Here is a 15,369-nt window from a genome sequence, read left to right as displayed (position 1 = left end):
CATTTTACCTGCATGGTCCTCCTCTTGGTGAGGGTGATCTGTGTAATCTACTGCATGGTTCTCCTCTTGGTGAGGGTGATCTGTGCATTTTACCTGCACGGTCCTCCTCTTGGTGAGGGTGATCTGTGTATTCTACCTGCATGGTCCTCCTCTTGGTGAGGGTGATCTGTGTGTTTTACCTGCATGGGCCTCCTCTTGGTGAGGGTGATCTGTATATTCTACCTGCATGGTCCTCCTCTTGGTGAGGGTGATCTCGAAGCTCCTCCACTCCCAGCGCTGCTCTACCATGTAGGCGAAGATGACGTGTCCGTTCCCACAAGTCCCCGTGAGCTGCGTGCCATCTGCTGACCAGTGTTAGGCTTCTCCAGCACATACGACCACTAGAGAGAGACAGAGAGAGAGACAGACAAAGCAAGAGAGAGACAGACAAAGCGAGAGAGAGACAGACAAAGAAAGAGAGAGACAGACAAAGCGAAAGAGAGACAGACAAAGCGAGAGAGAGACAAAGAAAGAGAGAGAGAGACAGACAAAGAATGAGAGAGAGAGACAGACAAAGAAAGAAAGAGAGACAGACGGACAAAGAAAGAAAGAGAGAGAGGCAGACAAAGAAAGAGAGAGACAGAGAAAGAGAGACAAACAGAGAGACAGAGAAGGAAAGAGGAAGTCAGAGAGAGACAGAGAGAAAGATTGTTGAGTAAATGGCAAAAAAAAGTATTTGGTAGTACTGTACTTAATCAATGCACAATTTCAAACAATAAGACAGATACTGTGCAGCCACAAAGGGCCATAAGGGGTACAGTAAACCAGGGAGGTTAGGGATAGAGAGAGGGGTGGGGGTGAACAGGGATAGGTGCAGTATGGGGGTAGTGGGGGGTTTGGTTGGGTGCATGACAGCCCCCCCATGTAAACTGTGTGTAAGAGACACGGGTTGAGTCAGGGCCCAGACACTGAGCTGTGATGAACTGTGAGACACTGAAGGAGCGTTCAGGCCTGCCAAGTCCAGCACTCGCGCTCGTAAACATGCACTCTGCTATCCTCATCTATTACAACTAGCCAGAGTTACGGGAGGGAGGGGGGAGTGGGGGGGGAGGGGGGGTGCATGAGCACACAATCAAAGGCTAAAGAGTGATTGCCCAAACGTTCTCCTTTCTTTTAAAAGTTGTATTTTACTTGTGTGTGTGTGTGTGTGTGTGTGTGTGTGTGTGTGTGTGTGTGTGTGTGTGTGTGTGTGTGTGTGTGTGTGTGTGTGTGTAGTGGATTTATTTTGGTGTGTTGGTGTGAGTCAGTGACACCCATCGAGGCAGCTGAGAAGAGGCTGCAGCTCCTACCAACTCCCCAGCCTGCCGTTTGGAACACACCACACCACCACGACAACACAGTTACTCACTAAGGCCACTAGAACACCGCCCCTCTCCAAGATATTCCTTCGCACTCTTTTCTCCTCTCACTGCTCTCTCTCTCCTCTCTCTTAGCGTTCTGCAGAGTATCACACAAAGCCTATTCTGTTATTGGGCTTCTGGTTTAGAAATCCAGCCTGTCAGAGGGCTTATGATTGAGTTGAGATAGTTTGCAGTTGTGTTTTTTCAACCTGTTAGGGTGCGTCAGAGAGAGAGATCTCAGTGTTGATGGATGATATTTGGGGCTTGACTTATGGAGAGGTCAGATTAGCAATGCCGAACTTAAACAGCTAGCTACACAAGAACCAGGACTGTAGTGTGAAAGGGAACTCTCCTGCTTCCCCACTCAGTCTCGTCCGTCGCTCTTTACCCTTCTTTCTCAACTATGTCTCTCATTCTCCACCGTCTCTCTCTCTTTACCCCTCACTACCCTGTCTCTGTACCCCTATCTAGCCCCCCTCTGTCTCTCCTTTACTCCTCCCTCCCTCCTTTCACCCCTTCCCTCTCTCCTCTCTTTGTCCACAGTCTAAATTAGGGACATTCCTCCATGTGCACCCAAAGACAGCGATGACCTTCCCTTGGTGATCTTTAACCCCTGACCCCTCTGCCTCAGCCCCTTCCATTGTGCAGGTGGCTGGCAGGGCTCACCAGCTTTACCAGCCATTCCTTTTTTCTGTCTCACCCCTCTCCTCTGGTCTAGTCTGTGACCCCTGACCTCTATGCCTCAGCTCTTTCCTGTGTGCAGGTGGCTGGCAGGGCTGAGGCTGCTTACAGAGGGAGAAACTGTTAACACTAACATTACTCTAACGCTGCTTGTTAGAGACTGGACGGGACGCCAAGTGCTGCGCTGCACAGAAAAGGTCATGTGCTAAGGTGTGGCTTTGTATACGGTCTCAACCAGTAGGTTGGGGCACTCTCACTCTCTCAGAATGGCCGGTGGCCACGGTCAAAGCAGAGGATTTCCTTGGTCAGCTTCCTCCCGTGTAGTACTGTATCAGGACCCAAAATAGCCACAAAAAAGATATAATATAAAAAGACCCTCTTTACCAATCTGGACAATACATTTCTTGTTAAACTCATATCAAAGGTGGTGTTTTCTGTCGTTTCGCTTCTGCACGGCCTGCCCCTTTTACCTCTACCGCGCTCTCCCTCCTTCCTCATAAATCCTGCGATTGAAATGACTTTCCTTATTTTTCGGTGTGCGCGTGCATGTGTGTGCTGCAAAGATAAACAGGGTCCGGCCACATAAAGGCCGCTGCAGGGCTTTGAAGTGTACTTTTATATACCTTTCGTCCAAACATCAGCGCTGTGCTTGGACAGGCTCCACCGCCAACGAGAGCATACACGCTTAAAATAATAATACCCCATCTATTCTTCAGCAAAAATCCAAGCCGCTCCGTTTTAGAGCTCCCCTGAGGGAGAGGAGGGGGCGGAGGGGGGAGAGGGGGGTCAGAGATGCAGCTGAATGTATACACATGATATCGGCCTGAGAAGCATTTTGGGATTTGTGCTTACCTAATGCTTTTAACACATTGGGCCATTTGACTCCTGCTGCAGCAAGCATACGTTTGTGCGTGTATGAGAAAGAGAGAACACGGGTGTAGATTTAAATGTGTATAAGACAGATGGTGGGGTGTGTAAATGTAATGTATTCACAGTGTGAGTTAGTGTGTGTGTGTGTGTGTCGTGTGTGTGTGTGTGTGTGTGTGTGTGTGTGTGTGTGTGTGTGTGTGTGTGTGTGTGTGTGTGCGTGTATGTGTGTGTGTCTAAAAAGGTGAGAATCCCTGGGCTCTCAGTTGCACTTTTGTCTGAGTTGTCAGGCAGTGAGTGAGTTTGGGACACTGGGGGGAGTCCTGTAGCTCTCGTGAGAGAAGAGGTTACTCTACCTCTTTCTGCTCCCTTCTCATTCTACCACCCCCCCCCCCCCCCCATGAATAACCTCCCTTTCACTCTCCTTTCTCTACCTTTATCTTTCCCCAGGACTAGCCCCCCTATCACTCTCTCTCTTTCTCTTACGTAACTCCCTTCCTCTCACAAAAGGTGTCAGCATTAGGTAGTACTGTAGCAAGTGTTTCCCAAAAGCACAGAGTCCAATTATGGCCCTCTTTAAGATCCCGGGGGTCCACTCCACAACATAGATCTGTCGACAGACTGTCTCCAGACTGCAGGAGTAAATCAGGACCTGCCTGGACCTGGAGGAGTGCTGGTTCACCTCTGGGCCACAGAGCTCCACTCCAGGACTCTCTGCTCTCAACCACAATTCAGTATTAGGAAGGTCTCAGCCATAGACAACCATAGAGAGCTTCAGCCATAGACAACCATAGAGAGCTTCAGCCATAGACAACCGTAGAGGGCTTCAGCCATAGACAACCATAGAGAGCTTCAGCCATAGACAACCGTAGAGGGCTTCAGCCATAGACAACCATAGAGAGCTTCAGCCATAGACAACCGTAGAGGGCTTCAGCCATAGACAACCATAGAGAGCTTCAGCCGTAGAGAGCTTCAGCCATAGACAACCATAGAGAGCTTCAGCCATAGACAACCATAGAGAGCTTCAGCCATAGACAACCATAAGGTGCTTCAGCCATAGACAACCATAGAGAGCTTCAGCCATAGACAACCATAGAGAGCTTCAGCCATAGACAACCATAGAGAGCTTCAGCCATAGACAACCATAGAGAGCTTCAACCATAGACAACCATAGAGAGCTTCAGCCATAGACAACCATAGAGAGCTTCAGCCATAGACAACCATAGAGAGCTACAGCCATAGGCAATCGTAGAGAGCTTCAACCATAGGCAATCGTAGAGAGCTTCAACCATAGGGAGATGAGTGATAGAGGGGGAAATAGGGAAGCGAGGAGTGAGGGAAGGGGAGAGAAGGATGAGAGGAGGGATATAAGGGCTGAAAGGGGATGAGAGGAGCGATGGAGGCGAATCAGTCAGCAGCAGATTTGCTGACTAGTTTGATTGGAGCCAAAAGGGATGACCCTGGCCCTGCTTCAACCACTGCTCTCTCCTCGAGAACACTGGACTAGCTAGGGGATATTCACAATCACTCTGGAAACTGGGGAGGGAGAGAGAGGGGGAGCAGCAGGAGAAGGGGAGAGCCCTGTGAAGAAGAAGGGTGGAGGGGTGCTGGTAAGGGTCTGCTCTGGTCACTCAGCCCTGTCTATAATGGGAAGCTTTGTGGCCAGAGGGAAGGTGACAGACATGACGTGGAGCTCTGCTGAGGTCTGTGGGAGAGAGAGGGGGGAGGAGAGAAAGAGAGACCCCTAGCTCTTACAATGAGCTCATGCACTAAGACAGCACACAGCAGCATAGCGCTATACAACATACACACTGCACTATACAACATACACATGACACTATACAACATACACACTGCAGCATGACACTATACAACATACACACTGCAGCATGACACTATACAACATACACACTGCAGCATAACACTATACAACATACACACTGCACTATACAACATACACACTGCAGCATGACACTATACAACATACACACTGCAGCATGACACTATACAACATACACACTGCAGCATAACACTATACAACATACACACTGCAGCATGACACTATACAACATACACACTACAGCATAACACTATACAACATACACACACTACAGCATAGCACTATACAACATACACACTGCAGCATGACACTATACAACATACACACTGCAGCATAACACTATACAACATACACACTGCACTATACAACATACACACTGCAGCATGACACTATACAACATACACACTGCACTATACAACATACACACTGCAGCATAACACTATACAACATACACACTGCAGCATGACACTATACAACATACACACTGCAGCATGACACTATACAACATACACACTGCAGCATAACACTATACAACATACACACTGCACTATACAACATACACACTGCAGCATAACACTATACAACATATACACACTACAGCATAACACTATACAACATACACACTGCAGCATAACACTATACAACATATACACACTACAGCATAACACTATACAACATACACACTGCAGCATAACACTATACAACATACACACTACAGCATAACACTATACAACATATACACACTACAGGATAACACTATACAACATATACACACTGCAGCATAACACTATACAACATACACACTACAGCATAACACTATACAACATATACACACTACAGGATAACACTATACAACATACACACTGCAGCATGACACTATACAACATACACACTGCAGCATAACACTATACAACATACACACTGCACTATACAACATACACACTACAGCATAACACTATACAACATACACACTGCACTATACAACATACACACTACAGCATAACACTATACAACATACACACTGCACTATACAACATACACACTACAGCATAACACTATACAACATACACACTACAGCATAACACTATACAACATACACACTACAGCATAACACTATACAACATACACACTGCACTATACAACATACACACTGCAGCATGACACTATACAACATACACACACTACAGCATAACACTATACAACATACACACTGCACTATACAACATACACACTGCAGCATAACACTATACAACATATACACTGCACTATACAACATACACACTGCAGCATGACACTATACAACATACACACTGCACTATACAACATACACACTGCAGCATAACACTATACAACATATACACACTACAGCATAACACTATACAACATACACACTGCAGCATGACACTATACAACATACACACTACAGCATGACACTATACAACATATACACACTACAGGATAGCACTATACAACATACACACTGCACTATACAACATACACACTGCAGCATGACACTATACAACATACACACTGCAGCATGACACTATACAACATACACACTGCACTATACAACATACACACTGCAGCATAACACTATACAACATACACACTGCACTATACAACATACACATGACACTATACAACATACACACTGCAGCATGACACTATACAACATACACACTGCAGCATGACACTATACAACATACACACTGCACTATACAACACATACACACTGCAGCATAACACTATACAACATACACACTGCACTATACAACACATACACACTGCAGCATGACACTATACAACATACACACTGCAGCATGACACTATACAACATACACACTGCAGCATAACACTATACAACATACACACTGCACTATACAACACATACACACTGCAGCATGACACTATACAACATACACACTGCAGCATGACACTATACAACATACACACTGCAGCATGACACTATACAACATACACACTGCAGCATGACACTATACAACATACACACTGCAGCATAACACTATACAACATACACACTGCACTATACAACATACACACTGCAGCATGACACTATACAACATACACACTACAGCATGACACTATACAACATACACACTACAGCATAACACTACACAACATATACACACTACAGCATAACACTATACAACATACACACTACAGCATAACACTATACAACATACACACTACAGCATAGCACTATACAACATACACACTACAGCATAACACTACACAACATATACACACTACAGCATAACACTATACAACATACACACTACAGCATAGCACTATACAACATACACACACTGCAGCATGACACTATACAACATACACACTACAGCATAACACTATACAACATATACAACATACACACTACAGCATAACACTATACAACATATACACACTACAGCATAGCACTATACAACATACACACTACAGGATAACACTATACAACATATACACACTACAGCATAACACTATACAACATATACAACATACACACACTGCAGCATAACACTATACAACATACACACTACAGCATAACCCTATACAACACATACAACATACACACTACAGCATAACACTATACAACATACACACTACAGCATAACACTATACAACATATACACACTGCAGCATAACACTATACAACATATACACACTACAGGATAACACTATACAACATACACACACTACAGCATAACACTATACAACATACACACACTACAGCATAGCACTATACAACACATACACACTACAGCATAACACTATACAACATACACACTACAGCATAACACTATACAACATACACACACTACAGCATAACACTATACAACATACACACACTACAGCATAGCACTATACAACATACACACTACAGCATAACACTATACAACATACACACTACAGCATAACACTATACAACATATACACACTACAGCATAACACTATACAACATACAGTTGAACATACACTTAGTTTTTTTTCATTAAAACTCGTTTTTCATCCACTCCACAAATTTCTTGTTAACAAACTATAGTTTTGGTGAGTCGGTTAGGACATCTACTTTGTGCATGACACAAGTAATGTTTCCAACAATTGTTTACAGACAGATTATTTCACTGTATCACAATTCCAGTGGGTCAGAAGTTTACATACACTAAGTTGACTGTGCCTTTTAACAGCTTGGAAAATTCCAGAAAATTATGTCATGGCTTTAGAAACTTCTGATAGGCTAATTGACATCATTTGAGCCAATTGGAGGTGTATTGGAGGTTCAAGACCTACCTTCAAACTCAGTGCCTCTTTGCTTGACATCATGGGATAAACAAAAGAAATCAGCCAGTCAACCTCAGAAAATAAATTGTAGACCTCCACAAGTCTGGTTCATCCTTGGGAGCAATTTCCAGACGCCTGAAGGTACCACGTTCATCTGTACAAATAATAGTATGCAAGTATAAACACCATGGAACCACGCAGCCATCATACCGCTCAGGAAGGAGACGTGTTCTGTCTCCTAGAGATGAACGTACTTTGGTGCGAAAAGTGCAAATCAATCCCAGAACAACAGCAAAGGACCTTGTGAAGATGCAGGAGGAAACAGGTACAAAAGTATCTATGTCCACAGTAAAACGAGTCCTATATCGACATAACCTGAAAGGCCCTTAGCAAGGAAGAAGCCACTGCTCCAAAACCTCCATAAAAAAGCCAGACTACGGTTTGCAACTGCACATGGGGACAAAGATCGCACTTTTTGGAGAAATGTCCTCTGGTCTGACGAAACAAAAATAGAACTGTTTGTCCATAACGACCATCGTTATGTTTGGAGGATAAAGGGGGATGCTTGCAAACCGAAGAACACCATCCCAACCGTGAAGCACGGGGGTGGCAGCATCATGTTGTGGGAGTGCTTTGCTGCAGGAGGGGGTGGTGCACTTCACAAAATAGATGGCATCATGAGGATGTAAAATTATGTGGATATATTGAAGCAACATCTCAATACATCAGTCAGGAAGTTAAAGCTTGGTCGCAAATGGGTCTTCCAAATGAACAATGACCCCAAGCATACTTCCAAAGTTGTGGCACAATGGCTTAAGGATAACAAAGTCAAGGTATTGGAGTGGCCATCACAAAGCCCTGACCTCAATCCTATAGAAACATTTTGGGCAGAACTGAAAAAGCGTGTGCGAGCAAGGAGGCCTACAAACCTGACACCAGCTCTGTCAGGAGGAATGGGCCAAAATTCACCCAACTTATTGTGGGAAGCTAGTGGAAGGCTACCTGAAACGTTTGACCCAAGTAAAACAATTTAAAGGCAATGCTACCAAATACTAATTGAGTGTATGTAAACTGTTGACCCTCTAGGAATGTGATGAAAGAAATAAAAGCTGAAATAAATAATTCTCTCTACTATTATTCTGACATTTCACATTCTTAAAATAAAGTGGTGATCCTGACCTAAGACAGGGAATTTTTACTAGGATTAAACGTCAGGAATTGTGAAAAACTGAGTTTAAATGTATTTGTCTATGGTGTATGTAAACTTCCGACTTCAACTGCAGCATAGCACTATACAACATATACACTGCAGAACAACACTATATATCATATACACTGCAGCATAGCACTATACAACTATACACTACTCACATGATCATTCAGAGAAGTAAGGGATATACACACACCTGTCTAGAGAGTTAACACGGGTATGTTAACCTGATTCACACCGCACCCTCACACACTCCTCAGCCTCACATGATCATGCGTTAGCTGCACTGTGGTGATAAGCCCGGTGGCTGAGGAGAACAGACTCTGTGGGATGATGTTACTAAGGAGCATCATTTGTGAAAGTAGCACTTTGTCCCCTCCCCCTTGTCTTTTCATTGTCTGGATCCCTCTTTCGTGTAAGTTCATACTCAAGCGATGTTCCACACACTATGGGTTCCAGCACGCAACCACCTACACACACAGGCATACATACAAAGAAACACACTTCAACAGAGACACACACTTGTACACACACAAGAAGATAAACTCAGTCACTCACTCAAACACAAGCCCCCTCTCTCTTACACACACAGACAACAGATCAGTCAGACAACAGTGCCGCCCTCTTTAGGGAACATTTGCTCCCTCCCTCCCTCGTTTCACTGCACATACGTTTGCCATTAAGATTGGCAGGTGCTGTGAGCCTGCCGCTTCTCCCTACTACTGTAACGTGCCACAGCGAGCTGCAGGGAAAAATACTTCAAACTGATCTCAAAGACATGGAGGCGGTAACTCCTCAAACCCCCCATCCTCACTACAGCACCAGCCAGAGAGGCAAACTTCTTTCTCCCTCCCTCCCTCCCTCCCTCCCTCCCTCCCTCCCTCCCTCCCTCCCTCCCTCCCTCTTGGTTTTTTGGGAGGTTGGAGGAGAGGGAGAGATAAAGAGAAAGACAGTGATTTTAAATAACAGATCGGTCCTCTCTTCACCCCTGCCCTGAGTTCTCTCCACCTGGAGCAGTACTTTGGGCTGGGGGCTGGAGGGCGGACTTGGCTGGGACTGCAGAGGGGACTGGGCTGGTCTGGGGCAGGGAAGGGGTTAATGACACATGTTTGGGCTAATGGCTCCCAGTGGAGCTATCTGCTGATTCAGCCCCATTACATCAGACGCATTAAATATGTCTGCACTGACCGCTGCAGACAGGCCTGCTTCTCCTCACAGCACGCTAATCGGCAGGGTGGCATGTCCCCCATCTCCCAGGTCTCCCCCTCCTGAAGGCCTCCCTACTCTAAAGGGAGAGAATAAAGGAGGGGGACAGAGTGAGAAAGGAGGAGAGAGCAAGTGCGCGTGTGTGTGTGGTTCCTCTTTATCACTGTTTAAACCCACTGTCTCTCTCTGAAGACCTAGTCTAGCGTTGGCTTAATTTAATAAAGTTAGTTAGCCTAGCTCTGGTCTATCATCGACAGTGTGGCTAATTCTATAAATCAACATGGCTAGCATTTGGTTAACCGATAGCTATTAGGTACACCAGTGTGGCTAGCTTATAGCTCGGCTAACATGATAAATCAGTTTGGCTACTGGAGAGCTGGCTGCTTGAAGAGCCCAGCTGGCCTCAGTTAGCCTCAGTGTTCCTGAGAGACGACCTGGCAGGGCAGGTATGGGGTGTAAATCCCTACACGAACCCTCACATTAATGTACACTACCACGCAGGCATGGACAGACACACACGTGCGCACACACACAAGCACGAACGTGTGTATGCACGCCGGTGCGAGCTCGCACACACACTCTTGATGGCACTCATAACTCAATATTTTGTCGATCCGCTGGACAGGGTTGATGAGAGCGGTTAATAAATAGCAGCATAGCATCTCCGTCTGATTGATGCACGCTGAGGGAGGGAGTCGGACCATTAGAAGACCCATAGAGCATTTCCTGTACACACACCATCTTTCTCTCTCTGTTCCCCAAACTCTGCCAGCTGCAAGAAGCACCAAACAAACAGCAAGCCCAATAAAGGGGAGCATAAATCTGCTGCTAGTAGAACAGTGTGTGTGTGAAGGCACAGACATCCATGGAGTCTAACACTCATGGCTTGTTCTCTGCAGACATCCACAAACAAGGAGAAAAATGCTCACATTTTCCACTGTTATTATTACTATATCTAGTGTCACAGCTGTGTCATTATTCTTGTAAGTAGTGTAAGAAAGGCTAAAAGTAATCCATGTGTTGAGGTGGAGGTGGAGGGGGGCCCATCAATCTCGCAGCAGATTAGGAGGAGTTGTAAACATCGCTATGCAGTGACCCGGGCCCCCCTCACAGGCCCATGGAGCTGGGGCTGTAGTAGTTGGGCTGTGTTGGGTTGTGCTTTGTGATCTGGGTTGGTACTTTGGCCTGTGCTGGGCTGAACTGACATGGCAAGGCTTGGATGTGTTCTGGGATGTACTGGGTTGTGCTGGGGGCTGGAGGTGAGGAGGTAAGGAGCTGGAGGTGAGGAGGTAAGGGGCTGGAGGTGAGGAGGTAAGGAGTTGGAGGTGAGGAGCTGGAGCTCTCAGATTGTAGCTGTAGGGATGAACTGACCCTGTTTAGAACACCTCGCCAAGGTGGAGGGGGTGGGGGCGCTGACCCCGTACAAACCAACCCCTCCCTTGGCCTTGTCCACCCCTCCCAAGGGGCAATCCATCATACCAAACACACACATACAACCGTCTGCCAGACCTAAAACTATATCTGCAGATAAAAGTCTTTAAGAGGGAGTAGAGAGACAAAATGTCAAGGGCTCTTTGGGAGCAAAATGATGTGCATCTCTTTCTAATAAAGCCTGGCCCACTGCATTAAATTACACGCTATCAAACAGAACCAAGACTCAGGCCCATAAAAGAGCTGCTTTGAAATGTCCCATGGCACCGCATAGTCTGAGCTTCCTTAATCACACTGAGACTCACACACACGCTCTGCTCAGACCCTCTGTCTGTCTGCCCACTGTCTCAGAGAGAGAGACATACACACAAACACACACGCTTGCATGAATGCACACACACAAGCGCACTGATCCACTTTTCACTGTTTTTTTGTGTAACCAGTCACCTGTGAGGAGAGCATATCTGTGTGCAAAACTCAAGCACCCTATTCTCAGTCTCTGGTCAAAACTAGTGTACTACATAAGGAATAGGGTGTAATTTAAGACGCAGCTTGTGTATTTTTATCCCGGCAATAGGAACTTATTCAGTAAGATTGTAAAATAAACTAGCAGTCAGGAAGGCCTAGTTCATCAGCACTGGAAGAGGTCTCCACAGAATCCCTTTCACATTACTTTCTCTCTGCCTCTCTTTGCTTTGGCACTTTTTAGTCAAAGTGAGGGTATTCCGAGGTTAAAAAATTCAGGAGCCCGGCTTGTGTGTGAGAAAGAGAGAGCGAGAGAGAAAGAGAGAGCAAGTGTGTGTGATGCAGAGCATTCTAGAGGGAGCCAGGATTGCGTCCCCTCAGTGAAATTCAATGCCTTAATAACACTGTATCCATAACACATCCCAACTACGTTTCTGTCTGTCAAAAGAAATGACACAATAAAGGCTCCAACTCCTGTCTACCTAGAGACCATCTTTCAGTCTCCGCTAAACGTGAAACATTAAGCCATTCTTAGAAACTGTCTATAATAACACACAATAGTCTGTATATAGAAGTAAAAGCTGGAGATAAACATAGGCTGGTGAAAAGCAGGCCATCTCTCTGCATTGTAATATAGGCTTGGCTCCCAAAGACACAGAGCCTTGGCCTGGGGGTTGTATCGAGTGGCACAAGTCAGAGATTTGGCAGGAAGGGAGAGGGTAATGATATACACATGGCTTCATGCTGGAGCCTCAACACAGTAACCATAGACACATGCTGGGGCCTCCTGGGACTCATCAGCGGGACACAGCTGTGTGCCCGCCAGCAGAATTCAATTAGCACCACTCAGCTGGGGGCAACACTCAGCCGGGGGCACTACTCAGCCGGGGGCACTACTCAGCCGGGGGCACTACTCAGCCGGGGGCACTACTCAGCCGGGGGCACTACTCAGCCGGGGGCACTACTCCGCCGGGGGCACCACTCCGCCGGGGGCACCACTCCGCCGGGGGCACCACTCCGCCGGGGGCACCACTCCGCCGGGGGCACCACTCCGCCGGGGGCACCACTCCGCCGGGGGCACCACTCCGCCGGGGGCACCACTCAGCCGGGGGCACCACTCAGCCGGGGGCACTACTCAGCCGGGGGCACCACTCAGCCGGGGGCACTACTCAGCCGGGGGCACTACTCAGCCGGGGGCACCACTCCGCCGGGGGCACCACTCCGCCGGGGGCACCACTCCGCCGGGGGCACCACTCCGCCGGGGGCACCACTCCGCCGGGGGCACCACTCCGCCGGGGGCACCACTCCGCCGGGGGCACCACTCCGCCGGGGGCACCACTCCGCCGGGGGCACCACTCCGCCGGGGGCACCACTCCGCCGGGGGCACTACTCAGCCGGGGGCACTACTCAGCCGGGGGCACTACTCAGCCGGGGGCACTACTCAGCCGGGGGCACTACTCAGTTGGGGGCACTACTCAGTTGGGGGCACTACTCAGTTGGGGGCACTACTCAGTTGGGGGCACTACTCAGCTAGGGGCACTACTCAGCTGGGGGCACTACTCAGTTGGGGACACTACTCAGTTGGGGGCACTACTCAGCTGGGGGCAGCAGTACCGACTATACCTTTAGCAGCACTCAGCTGAGTCTCCTGCGGCCAACATTAACAGCAGCAGAATAAGTTAGGGCCAGCCACCGGAGGACTGGGGGGGTCAAAGATCAGGGGGTGAGGTGGTGACACATCTCCCATAAGTGTGAAGTGTGTGTATTATTTTTGTGTGAAAGATAGTGTGTGTGTAGTACTCCATCTATGAGTGTGTGAAAAGTGTGTGTATGTGTGTGTGTGTTGGGGGGAGGGTTGAGAGAGAGCGAGAGAGAGGTTATTAATTCTCCTGAGCAGCGGCACTCGTGGCAGATTCTAATTAGATTACCCATCTCAGGGTAGAGATGTGAGCAAACAAGCCGTGCCAGGTTACCCCCCGTAACACTAAGGTGTGTGTGTGTGTAGAAAGAAGCTAATAGCAGCCCTCTATAGGACTGTCCCAAATTGACCCTGGTGTAGTACACACACTGTTTATTGGGAAGCATGGCAGGAGAGGACTGACTGGAGAAGCACTAACAACACATATATTTACTGCTGTCAAAGGGTAAAATGTCTGGCTCTTACTTTTTTACATAATACCTTAGTTCTCCTGCACACACAAACAGGCATCCACACTAGTAAATAGGGCTGTGACGTAATTGAATAAAAAAAATATACATTCATTTTAGGATTTTTTGTTGTTGTATTAACTTTAATTTCATGTAGATAACCGTTACCTAATAGCAGGGAGTGATTACAAATGATTATAAGTAATTAATTTGCTAACTTAGTCTGTTAAACTTTAATCTTTCCAACCTTGCTTTGATGCTTAAGCAGCTAAGCTAGATGCTTGGGGTATAGAGCGGTATAGGCTATGGCACTTCAGTAAAAAAAAAAAAAAGAATCTTTGGTGTGTGGACTTTCTTTTATACAATGCACATTTTCATTGCTTGCTAGTACATAAATGAGTCGGTCTCCTTTAATTATTTTTTTTGGGGTGTATCTGACTATTCATTAATTATTCAACAGCAGTCAATAAGGTTGTTTCTGGCCCTGAGGTCTATAATGCACTAATGTTGTGTCAAATGGACAATGTGCCAATCCACTCCAACTTGGAATGGTTTCATTTGATAAGGATTTTTTTCTTAATTTACAGTGCGTTCGGAAAGTATTCAGACCCGTTGTCACAGTCGTGTGTATAGGTGGCAGGGAAGTCAGGCGCAGGAGAATCAAAACTTGGTGAAATGGAGTAGTTTAATAACTTAAAACACATAACTCCAAAACCATGTAATACAAATGAAACAAAATGGGTACGAGGACCCGTCGCGCACCAAATACAAAAACACGTATACTGAACATAAAACAATCTCTGACAAAGACATGAGGGGAAACAGAAGGTTAAATACACAAC

The 15,369-nt window shown here is 46.5% G+C and overlaps 1 pseudogene; it reads right to left on the bottom strand.

Moving 5' to 3' along the window:
• Nucleotides 1–15,369, bottom strand: part of LOC129831594 (intraflagellar transport protein 80 homolog) — an 81,656-nt pseudogene that overhangs the window by 31,496 nt on the left and 34,791 nt on the right.

This window comes from Salvelinus fontinalis, chromosome 33 (genome assembly GCF_029448725.1).
Source record: "Salvelinus fontinalis isolate EN_2023a chromosome 33, ASM2944872v1, whole genome shotgun sequence".
NCBI classification, from domain to species: Eukaryota; Metazoa; Chordata; class Actinopteri; order Salmoniformes; family Salmonidae; genus Salvelinus; species Salvelinus fontinalis.
The sequence above is the reverse complement of the archived record's forward strand: the minus strand, read 5'-3'. Positions and strand labels throughout refer to the sequence as shown.